At 40.5% G+C, this 23,562-nt stretch overlaps 1 protein-coding gene across 1 annotated transcript in view; it reads right to left on the bottom strand.

Annotated features, from left to right (window-relative positions):
- Nucleotides 1-23,562, bottom strand: part of LOC106598885 (interferon-induced very large GTPase 1) — a 157,144-nt gene that overhangs the window by 113,297 nt on the left and 20,285 nt on the right. The gene's annotated exons all lie outside the window — the stretch shown is intronic.

Consider the following 23,562-nt stretch of genomic DNA (forward strand, 5'->3'; position numbering starts at 1 on the left):
AGGTATTTTGCTCAAATAGAGATATAATTAAATTGTATTTTCTTTGAAAAGATGGGCCTGGCTGAGAATATAACATTCAGTGTGACCCTGTTTACTGTAATTTCCTGGATTATCTTGTGACCAGAACAAAATGACTTATTTTCCTCAACTAGAGATTGTAATAAATGGTGTTTCAGAGAAGTACCATAAGTAGTCCTACAGTGTCACAGAGAGGTCAAACAGGTGTGGCCTGAGGCCCATGGACCGTGACTGAGTACAGCCTGGCCTGACACCTGGACGTGCCTGGTTCAATCCCACCTAGCCCCACTCTACCTGATACCTGGACGTGCCTGGCCCAATCCCACCTAGCCTCACTCTACCTGATACCTGGACGTGGCTGGCCCAATCCCACCTAGCCCCACTCTACCTGATACCTGGACGTGCCTGGCCCAATCCCACCTAGCTCCACTCTACCTGATACCTGGACGTGCCTGGCCCAATCCCACCTAGCCCCACTCTACCTGATACCTGGACGTGCCTGGCCCAATCCCACCTAGCCTCACTCTACCTGATACCTGGACGTGCCTGGCCCAATCCCACCTAGCCTCACTCTACCTGATACCTGGACGTGCCTGACCCAATCCCACCTAGCCCCACTCTACCTGATACCTGGATGTGCCTGGCCCAATCCCACCTAGCCCCACTCTACCTGATACCTGGACGTGCCTGGCCCAATCCCACCTAGCTCCACTCTACCTGCTACCTGCCTGTTGCTTCCCCTCAAGAGATAATTATGTTACTTTTCTGAGTTAGTTCAGGTATAATTCAATGTCCTGTGTTAAATTGTTTTTAAGAAACACCATTTATTTCAATCTCTAGTTGAGTAAAATAAGTAGTTTTGTTCTGGTCACAAAATAATCCAGAAAATTGCAGCAAATAGCATCACACTCAGGCAGAAAAGTGAGAACAATCAGTTTCCCTGGCTTCCCAAGTTCTCTCACGTCACCCCGCTCCTCCGCACACTCCACTGGCTTCCAGTTGAAGCTCGCATCTGCTACAAGACCATGGTGCTTGCCTACGGAGCTGTGAGGGGAACGGCACCTCCGTACCTTCAGGCTCTGATCAGGCCCTACACCCAAAGAAGGGCACTGCGTTCATCCACCTCTGGCCTGCTCGCCTCCCTACCTCTGCGGAAGCACAGTTCCTGCTCAGCCCAGTCAAAACTGTTCGCTGCTCTGGCACCCCAATGGTGGAACAAGCTCCCTCACAATGCCAGGACAGCGGAGTCAATCACCACCTTCCGGAGACACCTGAAACCCCACCTCTTTAAGGAATACCTAGGATAGCATAAAGTAATCCTTCTAACCCCCCCCCCCCCCAAAATAAGATATAGATGTACTATTGTAAAGTGGTTGTGCCACTGCATATCATAAGGTGAATGCACCAATTTGTAAGTCGCTCTGGATAAGAGCGTCTGCTAAATGACGTAAATGTAATGTAAATGATATGGCTTCTACTTAGAAATTCTATACGAGTAACTTAATAGATGACATTCACTGCTATAACCCTGTCTCCAATATAATCACATCATTTATGTCACGTCCTGACCAGTATAGGGGTTATTTGTTATTGTAGTTTGGTCAGGACATGGCAGGGTGTGTTTGTTTTATGTGGTTCAGGGTGTGTTTTGTGTATGTGTTTAGGTAGAGGGGTATTTGATTTATTAGTCCGGGGTTTGTTAGTCTATGTTAGTATATTTCTATGTTTGATCTAGTCTTTCGTAGTTCTATGTTTAGTTAATTGGGGTTGGACCTTAAATTGGAGGCAGCTGGTTATTGTTGCCTCTGATTGAGGGTCCTATAATTAGGAGTTTGTTTTTCATGGGTTTTGTGGGAGATTATTCTTGTTTAGCTGTTTTGCCCGATAAGACTGTCAAGTTTGTTTTATTTTGTTTTGTATACGTTGTATGTGTTTTCCTTCTTCACTATAAATAAAAAGAAGATGAGTGTACATTTTCCTGCTGCGTTTTGGTCTACACCCTACGACACCCGTGACAATTTACACAGACCCACCTCAGATGTTGGACTGTTTTGTCAACGAGCTCAATGTATTCCAAATACTTGTGGTGACCAGATGATCTCAATAATGTAGGTAGCCTAGTAAACTATGACCTCCTCTGGTATGTTCTATTGTGAACTGGGACTTGTTGTTTCCCTGTTTACTACTCAAAGATATTTTACTTATGAAGTCAAAGACGAAATGAACTGCAATACACTGGTCTCGAGCATATTAGCATAACTAGGCTGCACAGAATCAAGGTGGACCCATTGCAAAACGAGGCTTTTCATCAAATCAAAACGTGTCCCACCAACATGCCTAGCTATGCCCTCTGGGGGCGTGGCTTACAGAGAGGTATCTGAAATAAGAGTCTCTATCGTCGTGTTCCAACGGATTGAGTTCTCTTCATACCGGAGTCTGCGCTTAAACATCTCCCATCTACAACACCCTACCTGGTTATGTTTTCATTGGTTCTCAGAGCAGCTCATATCCACCAGGTGATGACCTGAGGAATACTGACTAATCAGATGTTATTCATGGTATGCAGCCAGGCGATGCAATCACAAATCACATTAGTTCTGCCCTAATCAGATTGACTGAAGATAAACTCCACTGAGCAAGAAAAATGTGATGGAGACTAGTGATTCATTAAGCATCTGACCCATTTAAGTAGAGAGAAAGGTAGTGTTCCAGGTCATCTGTTTTTGCAGTCTTGTTGAGCACATTATCTGTCACAACACCTGGAGAAGTGTTTTCAGCAACCCCATTCATGTGATATAACACTTTTCTGAGACGTTCACGTAACTGCAAAAATTATTATCAGGAACGCCACCAATTCCTTGAACAGTTAATAGAGTCTCAAACATAACTAAATAACAGTTGGCAAGTAAAATCAAATCATCTTTTATTATAATTTTTTTCAAGTCAGCTTGCAGGCACCCAGCCCTGTTACAAGGAGTTGCTAGACCATGGTGAGCCAAGGAAAGCCCCACCGGCCAAACCCTCCCTTACCTGGACGGTGCTGGGCCGAACCCTAGGCTGTAGTGGTGCCTCAGCACTACGGTGCAGTGCTTTTGACCGATGAGCCACCCGAGACTCAGCCCAAGTCATCTAGTAGTTTAAAACCAGTTCATTGAATAACACAATCCATTTGAGATGATTTGGGTATGACATTTAAAACACGCTCAACAGAGGAGACTGACTTGCAAGGGGATTGATCCTAAAATACAGTTTTGTTTTTGTTTTCTAGTTTAACAAAACCAGTGTGAATTGCAGTCACTCATTCTCCATAGACCGCTTTAAGGGTAAGAAAACACATTTCTAAATATAAAAAAATCTGACCTACTCTATAAAGGGTGTATGAAGGGTGAAATAACAGCTCCCTCTGAAGGTTGCACAGACAAATGTGACATAACCCACTATGTACATTTTCAAAAAGCCGTGCTTTACAAACGGTGACATAACACACGTTAACTAATGCCTTGAGTATTTATTTTACAAGTACACAACCAATAAAGTACGCAATGTACAAAAACTTTTATTTTTGTGATGCAACTACACTAGACAACCATGCATAGCTAATTGCAGATAGCTAATTGCATTCTGGCAACGCTCACCTGCATAATAGTGGAGGTGCATAAAGATGGCGGCCCCATGCACTTACCACAACTTCCTTGTTTGCTAAGTTCTCTGTATTGTACATTGCTCTCCGTTACTCTTTATTTGTATCATCATTAGCATAGTATACATGATCCCAATTTTATCTCCAAGAGGGCGACAATTTGAAAAAGACGAAGAAGTAGATTGTGCTGCTTTATAGGCACATTGAACCATGTCGCACGCCATAGTTTAAAACTCTATGAACAGAGCTAAAACAATGAATTCATATCTGAATTCAGTCACCTTTATACACATTCACCATTGGTTTAAAGCTTTGCTTGCAGAGCCTATTGCTTCTTCAACAGGTTCCATTGGAGCCTCCATTTGCTTTGTTAGTATTTCTCCAGCCATCTTCTCTGGTCCCTGCTGCATGAAATCATTTAACCTTTAGACCATGGAATCTAGATCACAGTGTCTAAGAATGAGTCAGCACAGCATCAGCCTGTATACACATACATTATTATTACTGACATTAAAAAGTACAGTACCTGATAGCATGTAGGTTATGTCATCATACCTGACCATATAATCATGAAGCCATTTGAACACATGATAACTCTACCATGTCTTCTATGATTCTGATTAGGTAAAGCAATGATATGTCAAAAGTATTTTAACGTATTAAGGAATATTATATTATTTCTAAATATAAGGCTCTGACCAACAGTTTTATTAATGAGGGAATAAAGTAAAATGAACTTAATGTCAAAACAGTTTTTATTCAAAAAGTCCTTCAATGATAAGTGAACATCTTTGTTCATATGATGATAGGTAGAAAAATCGTAGAATTGTGTTACATGCATTTTTCATCAATAAAATAATGCTGAGATTTGTAAATTCAAATATAGGTGTATACATTCTTTACATTTGACAAATCTGAGACAAATAAACAAACAATAGCATAATTAACTTGTTACATGATGGAAAGGCATGTATGTAACTACAGTAGCCCTTAAAGCAATGTAACTTAACTATATAAGATGCAGTCTAAAAAGAAAAGGGTCCTGGAGGATCCTTTAGGGGTTCTTCATATTGAAACAGTGAGGGAACCCTATTAGTTCTTTGAAGAACCCTACAAAAGCCTTTCCCAATGTACAGTATGTATGCATCTGTTTCAGAGGCTTGTTGTCATGGTAATCTAAACAGAATTACATGTAGAATCACATCTCTATGGGTATAAAACTCTAATGGACCATTCACAATAATAATATGTACATTCTGCATGGTTTTTGGATCCCTTTTAGCCCATCATTGGGCTGGTCTTTCAAAGACTAAATGAATGACATACAAGACAAAACTAAATCAAACCAAAGACAATACACAATATACAATATCAAAGATCACTCAAAGAAAAATGACCTTTATTTTATGTTTAAAGAGTTTCACTTCTAAGTATGTTTATCGAACTGAACATCGTATTCATTAAATTCTGATCAAGATCTTAATACAAATAGTGTGATCATATAGTGTGATCATATCTTCTTACATTAACATGTAAGACTATACTCCAGTCCAGGAGATGTAGTGTGATCATATCTTCTAACATTAACATGAAAGACTATACTCCATTCCAGGAGATATAGTGTGATCATATCTTCTAACATTAACATGAGACTATACTTGATATGGGAATTTTCGAATCCCAATGCTATTAATTACCAATCAATAAGCCTTGACTAATCCCCAAGGGTTGTAAGACACTGGGTTAATAATAATTAGGCAAGGACTCAGCTTTCTGCAAAATATCTGTACAGTTTATTCAGAGAACGTTCTAAAGTCAAAAATTAGGACTCAGTCCTTTTATAATCCACACACATATTCCTATCTTTAGACCCCTCCCTTCTCAAACAACCAGTACTTTTCCACTCACCCCAAATAACCATAAAGTTTACCACATTCTTCAAGGCTTTCACCTCCCCTCCCCCTTTATGACCCTCTTGGTTTAAAAGCTCTCTAAAGTTTCTCAAACCTATCACCCCCTATCCTACCATTTAAGAGTGGAACAATTTAGTCATTATTGTAACACATACAAATTATTCTAACAATACTCCAGTCCAGGAGATATAGTGCTGTTAATATGAAAGACTATACTCCAGTCCAGGAGATATTGTCACGTCCTGACCAGTAAAGGGGTTATTTGTTATTATAGTTTGGTCAGGACGTGGCAGGGGGTATTTGTTTTATATGGTTCGGGGTGTGTGCTTATGTAGAGGGGGTGTTTGATGTATGTATTCCGGGGTTTTGGTCTATGTTAGTGTATTTCTATGTTCCGTCTAGTCATTCTATTTCTATGTTTAGGTAATGGGGATTGGGGCCTTCAATTGGAGGCAGCTGTTTATAATTTCCTCTGATTGAAGGTCCTATAATTAGGAGTGTGTTTGTCATGGGATTTGTGGGAGATTGTTTTTGCACTGCTAGGGTTAGCCTGCAAAGCTGTTTAGCTGTTGTCCGTTTTATTGTAGTTTTTTTGTGTTTTATTTTTAAAAAAAAAAATAAACATGAGCATTCATGTACCCGCTGCGCCTTGGTCCATTCACTACGACGACCGTGACAGATATAGTGCTGTTAACATGAAAGACTGTACTCCAGTCCAGGAGATATAATGATCTACAGCAGTTATGACAACTTCACCTTCCTTTCTATATCAGCCTGCTGGTAGCTGTCAGTCAGTGATGTCACTAACCTTACAGCCATCACTGATTGTCACAGGTGGAGCCTCTGATGAACAACAGTTCCTTTCTTTAAAGCTACACTTTGATATTTGGGAAGCTGTTAATGGTCATTTCAGTTTTTTATATTTACCCAGTTATTGAATATAAATGCCTCATCACCTTAACTGTCTGTCTTCATCACAACCAAAATATAATGTTTTATTAGTCATTTCCATAGCCCTCCATCAGCTGAATACCAAAATGTAATGTTTTATCAGTCATTTCCATAGCCCTCCATCAGCTGAATACCAAAATGTAATGTTTTATTAGTCATTTCCATAGCCCTCCATCAGCTGAATACCAAAATGTAATGTTTTATCAGTCATTTCCATAGCCCTCCATCAGCTGAATACCAAAATGTAATGTTTTATTAGTCATTTCCATAGCCCTCCATCAGCTGAATACCAAAATGTAATGTTTTATTAGTCATTTCCATAGCCCTCCATCAGCTGAATACCAAAATGTAATGTTTTATCAGTCATTTCCATAGCCCTCCATCAGCTGAATACCAAAATGTAATGTTTTATCAGTCATTTCCATAGCCCTCCATCAGCTGAATACCAAAATGTAATGTTTTATCAGTCATTTCCACAGCCCTCCATCAGCTGAATACCAAAATGTAATGTTTTATTAGTCATTTCCATAGCCCTCCATCAGCTGAATACCAAAATGTAATGTTTTATTAGTCATTTCCATAGCCCTCCATCAGCTGAATACCAAAATGTAATGTTTTATCAGTCATTTCCATAGCCCTCCATCAGCTGAATACCAAAATGTAATGTTTTATCAGTCATTTCCATAGCCCTCATCAGCTGAATACCAAAATGTAATGTTTTATCAGTCATTTCCATAGCCCTCCATCAGCTGAATACCAAAACAAGTGGCGGGGGCCCTTTATGGTTGTTTTTCAAATCACAAATTGATTTGGAATTGGAAGATTTGCAATTTATTTCAATAGTTCTTGATTTAATTGACTGTCTCTGGGCTTTGTGTTGCTGTGTTGTCACTTTCATGCTTGGTGAGTTATTTCTGGTTGCCATGTCTGAAATCTTTGATTGGCCAATTTTATGTTTTGGTCAAGAAGAATCATGCTATTGTTTTCTACTTTATTTCATATTGAATGCATTTTTCAAGTTCTTCAATGCATCATCACTTGTTAATGCCTTCCAGTCCTCAGGGATATCAGCAGGGCATGCATGTTTGTCTTTAGCAATTCTCTCATTGAATACGGCCATTACGTACTTCCAGTAGTCTGAAGCCTCCATGCTGGAATCTCCAGGTATGATCCAGTCAGGGTAATATTTCCTGTAGTCCTTGCAGGGATGACTGTCCTCTCCCATCACCAGGGGGTGGATGAATTTTAAATTACTGGTCACATCAGAGGAACATATGTTAGTTACTAACATATTTGTAGGTATAAACTTTACACCACGAAGACCTTGTGGACGGTGAATAGATGTAAAGTGTTTGGCATGCTCCTTCCCTCCTGCATCACAGGGTACACCGCAGAAAGGACATTGCTTGCCACAGCCAAACAGACTGGTGAACATCTTGTCCTGAGGCTTAAATGGAAGAGATCTGAGTCTATCTTTGATGTCTCCTCCCTGGTTGTACTCAGCTGCCAGTGACTGCTTCATTTCTCTCACAAACTCTGTGAGGTAAACAGCAAACTGTTTTGTGTCTGCATCTTGAAGAATATGCGTGAGAATGGAATCCAGAGCATCTTTGGGAAAGACAAGCTCCTCTCCAAGAGCATTGCAAATATTGCCAATTAACCTATTGATATAATTTACAATAGCTGTATTGCTGCCATTTGAAATGGCTGCAATTATGATATGGACTATGTCATACAGATGTTTTATCTCTAGTTTCTTAAGACTGTTTTCATTTGAGAGTTGTTGGACAATCTGGTCAAACAGCCAGTCCTTCACAAACCTTTCATAATGGTTAATGTACTCTCTATAGTTCTCATATTTTCCATCAGTCAGGAGTTGTTTCAAAATGGAGAACTGGAAAACAATTCTTGTGCTGTAATCCTCTGACCCTTTACCGGTCTTCACTTCATCAACCACATCAGGACCAATCATTTTGGTCACATATTCCTGTACAGCTGGCCGTAAGAGCTTTGTGAAGTCCTCAGCTTTCTTTAGGCACTGATCTTGGTTATGAAATATGTCTTTGAACTCAGTAAGGTACTTGTTCTTAGACTGTTCCAGACACTTCCTTGGGTCATTGACTTCAATGAATTCATTATGCATCTTCTGAAACTCTCTGGCTGCTCTGCCACAGATGTGTTGTTTGAGAGAAACCTCACATTCCTCACTGGCTTTAACTTCTGTGTGTTGTTGCAATGTTTTGTCAATTATTCTAAGCAGTTCTTTGATGTGAGTGTCATGATAATCGGTTTTGCTTTTCACCCTCTGGGTTATAAACTCCTGACACTGTCTTATGATGTCATCACAGAGATCTTGTAGTTTTTTCCTGTGATTGTTGGGATCATCATACTTTGCTATGTTTTTTGCCTGCTGCCACCAATTCTCTGGATCCAAAACAAAAGCTTTTCTCCCACAATTCACCAGACTGTTTCCAACCACCATCTTGTTGACATGACTCCCCCTAGTTGTCAGATTATCACGTAACATGAGGAAGGTAGCTTGAGCCACATCTCTTCTTGGGAGTCCTTTGAAGTATATCTCAGACAGAGTTTTCCTCCACATGATTTCAAACTCTTCACTGAGTTCCTTATCTGATAGAACATATTCTTTCTTTCTACAGTTCTGTAGCAGAGTCAGAATCTTCTTTTCCATTGTACTTGCCTGAGAACTTTTGATGTTGTCCAGTTCTGTCATTCCCTCTTTGATTTCAACAACTCCATGCAATTTGTTCTTCACTGTGTTTTCGGTCTCTCGTCTCAGTGTTTTAGCACTGGACACGAAGTCCTCCTTGTATTTTTCCACCAGATTGACATGGCCATCTTGCTTTTCAAAGTATTTTACTAGATTGTCTTGGATTTCCTTTTCTCCCTCTGCAAGCTTCTCAGATGCTTCTCTCATCAAGTTTTGTAGCACATCTCTTATGAACCTCTGGGGATGTTGATCTGTCATGACAATACTGGATATTTTAGTTTCAGCACACACCATCCATTTATACATCTCCTTCTGGAAGGTCCATTCCCAACCATTGTATTCAGAGCATAATCTGGAGTATGCATCTGCAACCAAGCTGTTTCTGAAACTGAAGATGAATTTCTCAAATTTAACAGACTCCCACAAGCTTTGTGTCCACATCAGGAAATGTGTCAAGTTATCATTTCTCTGGCATTTTCTGAAATCTTTCATCAAGGTCTTCTTGAAGCCGTACACAGCCTCACTGTAGCCAGCGTTGACTGGAGACATAGGGGGAGTCCCATGCCAGAGTCCTGGGATATAGCAGCTGCTTGTGTCTGGATCATACTCCATCACGTCAGTGAACTTGGTGATATTCTCCTTCTTCTCCATTCTTGCTGCTGCCTGGGTCATTTCATTCAACTGTTCCAACACCTTCTTCCCCTCCCTCATGTTGTTGTCATGAGCAGACATGTCTGACACATTTTGGTACACAAAATGACATATCGGCTTCTTCCCCACTTCCTTCATCCTGATAAAAGCATGAACAACAATCTGTAGAATGTCTTTCATCTCTGTGGAGTTCTCCATTGATATGTTGATGATAGTGACATCACTGAGTCCTATCACCAGTGTGGCCAGTTCATTGTCATGTTCATGGCTATCATCTAGTTGAGCCAACTCTGGTGATTTCAACCCCTCTGTGTCAATGATCATGATGAAGTCACATTTCAGCTCCTCCTTGAGTTCTTTGTTGACTTTAATCAGTAGCATGAAGGCCCCTCTGGTGCATCTTCCACTGCTGACTGCAAACTGGACCCCAAACATGGTGTTGAGGAGAGTGGACTTCCCAGTGCTTTGGACCCCTAAAACTGTGACCACCCGGATCTTGCTGTTGGATTCCACAAGAGTATGAAGCTGAGTCAGAACAGCTGATATCCATTTCAGAGGGATATTTGATGCATCTCCATCCACAAGCTCAATAGGGAAACCATCCAACAGCATCTGAGCACACAATCCAGGGAGATGCTCCATCTGTTTCCGTTGTAGGCTACTTTCAGGGAGGGAGCAGGAAGCTTCATATAACTGGCCCAACTCACGCAGGAAGTGTTCAAGACCCAAGGAACAGTCAGATAATTGCTTATCTTTAATTTCGTCTTTTTTCTCCAGAGAATATTGACAAAGTTCTTTGTACTGGTCCCGCAAAGCAGACAGGTTCTGGCGTGACAGATTGTCCAGATTTATCCGCATCCATTTGAGGAAATAGGAACGCTCAGCTCCTGATTTTGACATTCCGTAAATGAAGCTTGCCATTGCATCTGACATGTCAAATGTATATTGTTTCTTTCTCATCTCTTCCTCCTTTCTCTTCAGAGAGCTCTTGTAGTGTTCAATGTCTTGATCCCCTGCTTTTCTCAGTCTACATCTCTCTTTCTCCAACTGGGAAAGCTCTTTCCAGATTTGCCCCTGTAAGGGTAGCTGTTTGTCTTTGAATTGAATTGTATCTTTGATGTTCCTGGTGATTTCATCTGCCATCTTCCTGGCACTCTGACACTCATCACAGTCTTCATCAACCAGAATCCCAAACTGATGAGCCACGTCAGCCATGTTTTCAATTGTCAATCTGTTTTTACTTTTTTCGATGATGTCACCCACAGATGACTGCAGGGTTTTGACGAATTCTGCATCATTCTGCTTCTTCTTCACAATCACATTTGTTGGGTTGATACGGCAGTTTGTGATCATTTTCTTCAATGTGTCCACCCTGAATGTTTTATTCTGAGAGTTGGCAACCAGAAACAACTCTGCTTTTGTGATTTTTCCTTCCAAAACCTTGAGATCTGCCTCGAAATCATCAGTGAAAATGTAAACTGCAGCTGATGTTTGACACAGAAAGGAGAACTGTGTTTCAAAGGACCTGATGTCTCCTCTGAGATTGGCCACCGCCACAGGCTTAGTGAACATGTCTATGTTTCTGTTCCCACAGGGAAAGTACCAGCTGATTTCAACCAGACCATTTGAGATTTGCAAAGGGACATCGCCACATTCCATATCATGATGAACAAATGTGTCATGGTACTGTTGAGGGTTACTAAGCAACTTGTTCAAAATATGAGACTTGGACAAGCTACTCTCTCCTAGCCTAACAAAGGACACCATAGGAATATCAGAGAGTACTATTCTCTCCTCCACAAAAGCCTTTGTGGCTGTTTGGGAAGAGGGTCTAAACTTCTTCACTATGTCCCTCAAGGCCCACCGCATCAAAGTGCTTTGTTTTGTGTCACAGTTGGGCAGCAGAAGAGGAACAGCAAACTGACACATTGACATTTTCTGGACCATGTCCTGCTGCAGGAAACCATCTGAGCACAGAAACAGGGCAGTTATCAGGTCCAGTGGATTAATTACATTGCTACTATCAGTGTAAGTGTCCAGGTTGTCTACACCACAATAGGAAACCTCCTGGTCAGTGTTCAGACATTTCACACTCCTAGCATTCACATTTGCCATCATTAATTTCTTAAGGAAGGCCCCTGGAAGTGACTGCATAGTGGTAAGAGGTTCATCTGATGTAGTATTAGCATTAATCTCAAGGACAGTACTTAACGTCAGCTTGTTTTCATAATGATCTTCTAGTCCAGTCTTTGACAACAGCTCCCTGAGACAGGATCCTGTAAATAGAAATGAAAAGATGGCCATGATTACAAATCCTCTTCAACGTGTTGCAGAAAAGCACACTAACAGGTGTTTTACACTGTACTTAGGATGAAGTTAAAGCAAGCAGACCATCTCTGTAACACAGTGACTCACAGAAATGGAAGCAAGCATGTGAATTCAGATACAGTATGAGCTGTGAGTCCATTGAGCTCCTAAGGGAGCTATTATGAGATCAGATATGGTATGGTCATTTCTGTTTGGATACATTTGGAAGCAGCCATTTTACTGCAACACCAATGAAATATCCATTCAATGGACAAATTGCCAGCTAACTGTGTTTATTGTGATAGAACTATATCAGTATCTCTATACATTACAGTATGGAATAAAGGTACAATAACATGTCCTGTTTCTAGAACTATATCAGTATCTCTATACATTACAGTATGGAATAAAGGTACAATAACATGTCCTGTTTCTAGAACTATATCAGTATCTCTATACATTACAGCATGGAATAAAGGTACAATAACATGTCCTGTTTCTAGAACTATATCAGTATCTCTGTACATTACAGCATGGAATAAAGGTACAATAACATGTCCTGTTTCTAGAGCTATATCAGTATCTCTATACATTACAGCATGGAATAAAGGTACAATAACATGTCCTGTTTCTAGAGCTATATCAGTATCTCTGTACATTACAGCATGGAATAAAGGTACAATAACATGTCCTGTTTCTAGAGCTATATCAGTATCTCTATACATTACAGTATGGAATAAAGGTACAATAACATGTCCTGTTTCTAGAGCTATATCAGTATCTCTATACATTACAGCATGGAATAAAGATACAATAACAGGTCCTGTATCTAGAGCTATATCAGTATCTCTATACATTACAGCATGGAATAAAGGTACAATAACATGTCCTGTTTCTGTAGCATGATGCAGCTTGATGTACAAGTAGTTTACACGCCCTGGACAGAACACTAGTCTATTGCAGGGCCTTACCCCCAATATATCTCCTTAATGCTGAGTGCCAAGCAGAGACTAATGTAGTCCCAGTTTTACACTGTTTGGTATGACTTGACCAAGGATCAAACTCCCAACCTAACAATCACAGGGCGGACACTAACCACAAGGCCAGTGGTTGGTCGAATGAGACAACAAAATATTCTGGACATTCCTCACAAACACCATTTTCCCAGCACTTTTGGCTGTTGTTGCGTCACATGCAATATCGTCAGAAAATGACTTCCTGGATCAGCTGATGATCCAAGTATTATGTGTCATTATTGAAGAACCATATTAATGACAGTATCAATTTTGGTTTGGGTTTTTGGTTTTATGAATCAAGGTAAGGTGATTAGATTGGTTAGATTAACGAGACGTGGAGTGATCATAACAACATACAGGAACTCAAGTCCTTTTGTTCACCTGACCTAGAATTCCTTACAATCAAAACTTCCGGTGAATGAGCACATCAATTTACAAAAATACTCATCATAAACGTTGATAAACTGTACAACAGTTATTGAAAGAATTATAGATACACTTCTCCTTTAAACCTCTTACATCTAGACGTTCCGCTAGCGGAACACCTGCTCCAATATCCAATGACGGGCATGGCGCCAAATACAAACTCCTCGAAAATCCGAAAACTTCAATTTTTCAAAAATATGACTATTTTACACCATTTTAAAGACAAGACTCTCCTTTATCTAACCACACTGTCCGATTTCAAAAAGGCTTTACAGCGAAAGCAAAACATTAGATTATGTCAGCAGAGTACCCAGCCAGAAATAATCAGACACCCATTTTTCAAGCTAGCATATAATGTCACATAAACCCAAACCACAGCTAAATGCAGCACTAACCTTTGATGATCTTCATCAGATGACAACCCTAGGACATTATGTTATACAATACATGCATGTTTTGTTCAATCAAGTTCATATTTATATATCAAAAACCAGCTTTTTACATTAGCATGTGACGTTCAGAACTAGCATTCCCACCGAACACTTCCGGTGAATTTACTAAATTACTCATGATAAACGTTCACAAAAAACATAACAATTATTTTAAGAATTATAGATACAAAACTCCTTTATGCAATCGCGGTGTCCGATTTTAAAATAGCTTTTCGGTGAAAGCACATTTTGCAATATTCTGAGTAGATAGCGCGCTCATCACAGGCTAGCTATTTTGACACCAACCAAGTTTGGTACTGACCAAACTCAGATTTACTAGTAGAAAAGTTTGATTACCTTTGCTGTTCTTCGTCAGAATGCACTCCCAGGACTTCTACTTCAATAACAAATGTTGGTTTGGTTCCAAATAATCCATAGTTATATCCAAATAGCGGCGTTTTGTTATGCGTTCAAGACACTATCAGAAGGGTAATGAACGGTGATGCGCACGGCACGTTTCGTGACCAAAAAATTCAAAATATTCCATTACCATACTTTGAAGCATGTCAAACGCTGTTTAAAATCAATTTTTATGCTATTTTTCTCGTAAAAAAGCGATAATATTCCGACCGGGAGTCGTGGTTTTCGTTCAAAGACTGAAATTGAAAACATGGAGTCGTCTCGTACACGCGCACGCCATTTTCATTGTCCTCTGATAGACCACTTAGCAAAAGGGCTACTGTTTTTCAGCCATGGCCTGCAAAGTCAAAAGTCCACCGTTTGGCGCCTTCTGAGAGCCTATGGGAGCCTGAGAAAATGTCACGTTACCCCAGAGATCCCCAGTTTTGAATAGAGATGATCAACTTGGCCAAGAAATGGTCAGACAGGGTACTTCCTGTACAGAATCTTCTCAGGTTTGGGCCTGCCATTTGAGTTCTGTTATACTCACAGACACCATTCAAACAGTTTTAGAAACTTTGGAGTGTTTTCTATCCAAAGCTAATAATTATATGCATATTCTACTTTCTGGGCAGGAGTAATAACCAGATTAAATCGGGTACGTTTTTTATCCGGCCGTGAAAATACTACCACCTAGCCATAAGAGGTTAATGCAACCACTGTGTTAGATTTCAAAATAGCTTTATGGTGAAAGCACATTTTTCAATATTCTGAGTACAGAGCTCAACCATCAAAGCAAGCTATACAGATACCAGCAAAGTTCTGGAGTCAACTAAACTCAGAATTAGTATTATAAATATTCACTTACCTTTGCTGATCTTGGTCAGAATGCACTCCGAGGACTCCTACTTCCACAATAAATTTTTGTTTTGTTCGAAATACTCCATATTTATGTCCAAATACCTCCCTTTGTTCGCGCATTCAGATCACTATCCAAAGGCATAATGCGTGAGCGTAAATCCAGACACGAAAGTCAAAATGTTCCATTGCCATTCGTAGAAACATGTCAAACGTTGTTTACAATCAATCCTTAGGGTCTTAACATAAAACGTTGATAATATTCCAACCGGACAATAGCGTATTCATTCCAGAAGATAAAGAAAGAACGGCACGCTCGCGGGCTCTTGCATAACCAAGCTCCTATTCTCTGCCCAGTAACAGGAGAAGGATGAAACAAGTTTCTAAAGGCTGTTGACAGCCAATGGAAGCCTTAGGAAGTGCAACGTGACCCCACAGACACTGTAGTTTCGATAAGGATTCAAAAGAAAAACTACAATTCTCAGATTTCCCACTTGCTGGTTGGATTATTCTCAGGTTTTTGCCTGCCATATGAGTTCTGTTATACTCACAGACATCATTCAAACAGTTTTAGAAACTTCAGAGTGTTTACTATTCATATCTACTAATAATATGCATATCCTACCTTCTGAGCCTGAGTAGCAGGCAGTTTACTATGGGCATGCATTTCATCCGGACGTCAAAATACTGCCCCCTACCCTAGAGAAGGTAAACAGCCATCACTAACATTGAGTGGAGGCTGCCAACATACTGACTCAAATCTCTAGCCACTTTAATAATTGAAAATTGGATGTAATAAATGTATCACTAGTCACTTTAACCTCAGTAGGGGGTGTGGGTCGCTAGTTATGTGGGACGCTCATTATAATGAGCGTCCCACACACTAGGGGGTGTCATAAAAATTCATCATAAAAATTCATGAAATATACAAGTGTTATACATGGGTTTAAAGATAAACTTCTTGTTAATCCAACCACGGTGACAGATTTCTAAAAGGCTTCACGGCGAAAGCATATGTGATTATCTGAGAACAGTGCCCAGCAGACAAATCATTACAAACAGTAACAAGCCAAGTAGAGGAGTTACACAAGTCAGAAATAGTGATAAAATGAATCACTTACCTTTGATGATCTTCATATGTTTGCACTCATAAGACTCCCATTTACTCAATAAATGTTAATTTTGTTCGATAAAGTCCATGTTTATATCCAAAAACCTCTGTTTTGTTAGCGCGTTTTGTTCAATAATCCACTGTCTCAAACAACATCCGGTGAAATTGCAGTGTGGAATTTAACAAAACAGAAATTATCATAATAAACATACATAAAAAGATACAAATGTTATACACCAGTTTAAAGATAAACTTCTTGTTAATCCAACCGCTGTGTCAGATTTCAAAAAGGCTTTACGGCGAAAGCAAACCATGTGATTATCTGAGGACAGCGCCCAGCAGACAAATCATTACAAACAGTTAGCAGCCAAGAAGAAGAGTAACAAAAGTCAGAAATAGCAATAAAATGTATCACTTACCTTTGATGATCTTCATATGGTTGCACTCCGAAGACTCCATGTTACACAATAAATGTTTGTTTTGTTCGATAATGTCCCTCTTTATGTCCAAAAACCTCAATTTTGTTGGTGCATTTTGTTCAGCAATCCATTGGAACAAAGCGCGTTCACAACAGACAGATGAAAAATCAAAAAAGTACAGTAAAAGTTCGTAGAAACATGTCAAACGATGTTTAAAATCAATCCTCAGGTTGTTTTTGTCATAAATAATCTATAATATTTCAACCGAAACAAAAGCTTCGTCAATAGAAAAGGAGAAACAAGAAAGGTGCGCTCCCGATCGCGTGCTGGACTCATGTCTGGAAATTTCCACTGTCCACTCATTGAAAGTGCTGTATCTCCCTCATTTTTTCAGAGTAAAAGCCTGAAACAATGCCTGAAGACTGGCCACATGTAGAATAAGCCATAGAGATCGTGAACTGGGTCCTAAGTTTTTGTATAGTGGATAGGCTTTCAATGGAAAAACAGCCTTTCAAAAGAATAGTACTTCCTGGATGGATTTCCTCAGGTTTTCGCCTGCCATATCAGTTCTGTTATACTCACAGACATTATTTTAACAGTTTTAGTAACTTTAGAGTGTTTCTATCCAAATATACCAATTATATGCATATCCTAGCTTCTGGACCTGAGTAGCAGGCAGTTTCCAAATGCTGCCCCCTACCCTAGAGAAGTTTTAAACAATGCCACTTTATATAATGTTTACATACCCTACATTACTCATCTCATATGTATATACTGTACTCTGTACCATCTGCTGCATCTTGCCTATGCCGTTCGGCCATCGCTCATCCATATATATTTATGTACATATTCTTATTCATTTCTTTACACTTGTGTGTATAAGGTAGTTGTTGTGAAATTGTTAGATTACTTGTTAGATATTACTGCATGGTCGGAACTAGAAGCACAAGCATTTCGCTACACTCGGATTAACATCCGCTAACCATGTGTATGTGACCAATAAAATGTGATTTGATTTGGTTAGAAGCATTGGATTTAGTAAATTCTAATTCATTTGGATGTGTGTGGCAATGAAAACTGTTTTCACAACGTAATATAAGACACAAAAAGTCTGCATCCCCAAAAAATAGACAGCTCGATTCAGGATTCTTGCAGGGTTTCAAGTTCAATGACTAATTGAACTGTTAAATGTTTACCATATTATATAATGATAAACATAAATGCAGCCATAGGGTGGCACATAGCGTAGTGGTTAAGAGTGTTTGGGCCAGGTTGCTGGTTCAAATCCCTGAGTCGACTAGGTGAAAAATCTGTCAATGTTCCCTTGAGAAAGGCACTTAACCCAAAGTGCTCCTGTAAGTCGCTCTTGATAAGAGCATCTGCTTATTGACTAAATGTAAAGGAGAAAAGCAGTTTTTATGACACCAGACATTGGGTTAAAACATTTAATTAGAGCTAAGGTCGATCTCCACGCCCCCGCAGTAGTCTGTCAGTTTCAGCTAGAGATTTGTTTTTGCATTGGATGCCTCTCAATCCACCACATCTGCCTATGTCACACTTACACATTTGCGGTGAAAAGTGACAGAGCTAGAGAGGGGTTTGTCAGACCATGAGACATCCCGAAAATCAGTCTTCTCAAAAAATCATCTGTGGTGTCCGAACGGTTTGGCCTAGAAACTATAATGACTCCTCTATGGAAAGATGACTCTCACAAACACAATGGTGTTCTCCGTTTTGAAGATTCGTCTGAAGTCGATATAGAAGATCTGCCAACTTCTGTCTGTTGCGTCTGAACAGTTTGGGCTTTGTACATTGTCCCAGGTGTGTGGTCAATCTGAATGTAAGTAACTTAATTTTATTTGACAGCTACTGTCAGCAGTAATAATGTGCCTATGAACTTGAGTTATACAATATGAGTTATAGCTAGTAGAAAGCCCAGTGTGAGCAGTTCACCCTGCACTATCAGCTCAAATAAATACCACGGTCATGTCTTCTCCCAGTAAAGCAATAAATACTGTCAAGCAACCCAGAAAGGTGCTAAAAATAGCCCATATTAACATATGTAGCCTAAAAAACAAGGTTAATGAAATTGATAACTTGCTAGAAACAGAAAGCATTCATATATTGGCTATCACTGAACCTCACTTAGATAATTCCTTTGATGATAGAGTGGAAGCAATATATGGTTATAACAGCTACATAAGAAGCAGAAATGCCAATGGGGGAGGTGTTGCTGTATACACTGAGTGTACAAAACATTAAGAACACCTTCCTAATATTCAGTTGCACCCCTTTTTGCCCTCTGAACAGCCTCAATTCGTTGGGTCATGGACTCTACAAGGTATTGAAAGCGTTCCACAGGGATGCTGGCCCATGTTGACTAATGCTTCCCACAGTTCTGTCAAGTCGGCTGGTAGTGGATCTCTACTCTGAATAGCTAGTTCCATTTCATCCCACAGATGCTCAAATGGATTGAAATCTGGTGTCTGGGCAGGCCACTGTAGTATGCTGAATTCACTGTCATATTTGTGGAACCATTCTTGGACAATCCATGCCTTGTGGCATGGGGCGGCAGGGTAGCCTTGTGGTTAGAGCGTTGGGCTAGTAACCGAAAGGTTGCAAGTTCGAATCCCTGAGCTGACAAGGTAAAAATCTGTTGTTCTGCCCCTGAACAAGGCAGCTAACCCACTGTTCCTAGGCTGTCATTGAAAATATGAATTTGTTCTTAACTGACTTGCCTAGTTAAATAAAGATAAAATTGGGCATTATCCTGCTGACAAAAATACATTAGTAGATGGATACACTGCTGCCATGAAGGGATGCACCTGATTGGCAATGATGTCCAGATATCCTGTGGCATTCAAATGTTGCTCCACTTTTCTCAAGGGGCACAATGTGTGTCACAGCTCACACCATCACACCACCACGTGTGTGTCTATATACTCAGTGTACAGTGCCTTCGGAAAGTATTCAGACCCCTTGACTTCTTCCACATTTTGTTAGAAGACAATGCAGGAGTGGCTTTGGGACAAGTCTCGGAATATCCTTGAGTGGCCCAGCCAGAGCCCGGACTTGAACCCTACATCTCTGGAGAGACCTGAAAATAGATGTGCAGAGACGCTCCCCATCCAACCTGATGGATCTGCAGAGAAGAATGGGAGAAACACCCTAAATACAGGTGTGCCAAGCTTGTAGCGCCAAACCCAAGAAGACTCAAGGCTGTAATTGCTGTCAAAGGTGCTTCAACAAAGTACTGAGTAAACAGTCTGAATACTCATGTAAATGTAATATTTCAGTATTAAAAAATTAATCAAGTTGCACAAATTTCGAAAAAACTGTTTTTGCCTTGTCATTACAGGATATTGTGTGTAGATTGATAAGGGAATAAAATTATTTAATCAATTTTAGAGTAAGGCTGTAACATAACAAATTGTGGAAAAAGTGAAGGGGTCTGAATACTTCCCCAAATACACTGTCTCCTGTGTGTAATGGTCATATGGGCAGGTATTCCAACAGATTCCAACAATCTTTTTTACTGTTGCCTAGGTTTTAACTTGAACCCATATGTATGTATACAATCCTTTATGACCATATGTACCTCTGTGATTAATTATCATTGATTGTGCACTAAAGTTAATTGGATTGTTTCCACACCCACCATGCGTCATGTGCGTAATGGTCATATGAGATGAAATGTGTATATTTTGGGAAGTGAGCAATCAGTTTGTTTCTTTGAAATGACAAAGCTCAGTTTTGGATCGAAACGTTGTCAATAAAGCAGTGAATTGAGAGCTTTAACAGTGTTCAAACGTGTTCTTAACTGTAAGTAAAACAGAAAACAAGTAACCTCAGCTACACTCTGTGCAAGACCGCAGTGTAATAGCTGAAAAGTGACTTTCCAAAGGAAAACTAGCATAGTTACTGTTTGTAGCCCACTGTAAGCAGTACAACACAAAACCTTTAGTAAACCCAGCTATACACTGTGAGGATAAACAGATAGTGTAATAGATCTGTCAGTTTCCAATTAAGGGATAGTTACTGTCTTCACTGTAAAGTGTAACACAACTATGGTAAACACAGGTACAATCAAATCTAATGTTATTTGTCACATTTCACCTTATAGTGAAATGTTACCTTACAATCCCTTAACCAACATTGCAGTTAAGAAAGAGAAGTGTTAAGAAAATATTTACTAAATAAAATAAAGTTTTAAAAAAAGTATAAAATAACAATAATGAGGCTATATACAGGGGGTGCCGGGAGCGAGTCAATGTGCGGGGGTACATGTTAGTGGAGGCAATTAAGGTAATATGTACATGTAGGTAGGGGTAAAGTGACACTTGCATAGTTAACAAACAGCGAGTAGCAGCAGAGTAAAAAAAGAGGGGGGTCAATGCAAATAGTCCTGGTAGCCATTTGATGAACTGTTCAGCAGTCTTATGGCTTGGGGGTAGAAGCTGTTAAGGAGCCCTGTGGACCTAGTCTTGGCGCTCCGGTACCGGATTCTTTGACAATTTTTATGGCCTTCCCTGGTATAGAGGTCCTGGATGGCAGGAAGCTTGGCCCCAGTGATGTACTGGGCCGTACGTACTACCCTCTGTAGTGCCTTGTGGTCGGAGGCCGACAGCCCACTCGGTGTGAATGAGGGCGTGCTCGACCCTCCTTTTCCTGTAGTCCCCGATGAGCTCCTTTGTCTTGAGGGACAGGTTGTTGTCCTGGCACCACACTGCCAGGTCTCTTACCTCCTCCCTATAGGCTGTCTCATCGTTGTCGGGGATCAGGCCTACCACCGTTGTGTTGTTGGCAAACTTAATGATGGTGTTGGAATCGTGCTTGGCCACGCATTCTTATGTGAACAAGGAGCACAGGAGGGGACTAAGCATGCACCCCTGAGGTCCCCGTGTTGAGGATCAGCGTGGCAGATGTGTTGAGGCCTACCCCTACCACCTGGGGGTGGCCCGTCAGGAAGTCCAGGATCCAGTTGCAGAGGTAGGTGTTTAGTCCCAGGGTCCTTAGTTTAGTGATAATCTTTGAGGGCACTATGGTGTTGAATGCTGAGCTGTAGTCAATGAACAGCATTCTCACATACATGTTCCTTTTGTTATCTGTGGATCTGTTGGGGCGGTATGCAAATTGGAGTGGGTCTAGGGTTTCTGGGAGGATGGTGTTAATGTGAGCCATGACCAGCCTTTCAAAGCACTTCATGGCTACAGACGTGAGTGTTGCGGGTCAGTAGTTATTCAGGCAGGTTACCTTGGTGTTGTTGGGCACAGGGACTGTAATAGAGCTGAGATGTGAGTTTCCATTGGAAACTATGACAGTTACTATCTGTACTGTAAAATAGGGTAACAGAAAACTATCGCAACCCAGCAACTGTGTGAATAAACAACAGTGTAATCTCACTATGGTGGCATAAACTCAGCCCAATATTGGAAAATGAAGCCAACAGTGTAATATTACTGTGTCTATAGTAAACACTGCACAATACTGTATGATAGTATATAATAAGACCTACAGTATCAGTCTTAGTCTCGTACACTCTCCGTGAAGGGACTTTCTACCTCACACACGATTATAGCTTATTTCTTGCTATATATGTGAGGGTTCAGGTTGGTAGGACATAAGGGAGTGTTTATAACTGTGCTTAGTCCTGCAATGGTCACCTCTCATTAAACTAGCTACATTGCGTCGCTCGTTCACCATGGAACTCACAAGAGTCTAGGCAAGATTTCTGCTCCCTGTGAGAGATGAAATATGGTGCGCCTCGCAACACCTAGCTCATTCTCAGGGGAGATCTGCAAGCCCGCCGGAGAGAAACAGTAGTACAGCGGCAGCTATTTAAGGGGGTCAGCATTATCACTACCCAGTACAAAGGACTAATCTGAAATCCTTACTCAGAATGTATTCTGCTGAGCAGAAGGATACCCTATTGGAGTGATCCAATATAGTGCAACATAACCCCCTGGACATCCTGGAAAAGAGCCGTAATGAAGCCGACACAGTCAAGCAGACAAACTGGGCTGAGATGTTTCCTGGCCTGGCTTAGTGAAAAGGGAACAACTTTCTCTTTTGAGACAACTACAAAAGAAGGGTCGAATACTATTCTGGGGGAGTTTTGTGGCAGTGTGAGGAATATTAAGGTTGAAATGTACAGGCTGAGCAGCTACACGGGTCTCTGTACCCAGTTAAACTGCTACATAACGACCCCCCTCTGAGCCTTTCCTGGTGTCTAATGAAAGACTCAACATCCAACAACATCTTCGTGGGCACCGTTAAGCAACTGCAGCGACGGGGGAAGGACAAGACAACGCACCATGCAGCCATCAGTGAGCAGGACCACGAGAACATAAAGAAGTTGGATATCATAAGGTGAATGCACCAATTTGTAAGTCGCTCTGGATAAGAGCGTCTGCTAAATGACTTAAATGCAAATGTAAGTTAACAGCAGTAGAACCAGACACACCTGGGGCTCGTAATGAAAGTGTGGTTCAACATCCAACTTTACCAGAAGAGGCACCGAGGGTAACTAACAACTGGCTTTTACCCAGAATACATTGTCTGGTGAAAGGATGAAATAAAACTAAGTTACTCATTAAAAGCACATTTTTTATGAAAACATGTTGTTCATCTTTTTATAATCTGTTGGCAACCGTTTTATAAAAGCAATAAGACCCTCGAAACAGGGAATTAT

The sequence above is a fragment of the Salmo salar genome, chromosome ssa08 (genome assembly GCF_905237065.1).
Source record: "Salmo salar chromosome ssa08, Ssal_v3.1, whole genome shotgun sequence".
In the NCBI taxonomy this organism is placed as follows: domain Eukaryota; kingdom Metazoa; phylum Chordata; class Actinopteri; order Salmoniformes; family Salmonidae; genus Salmo; species Salmo salar.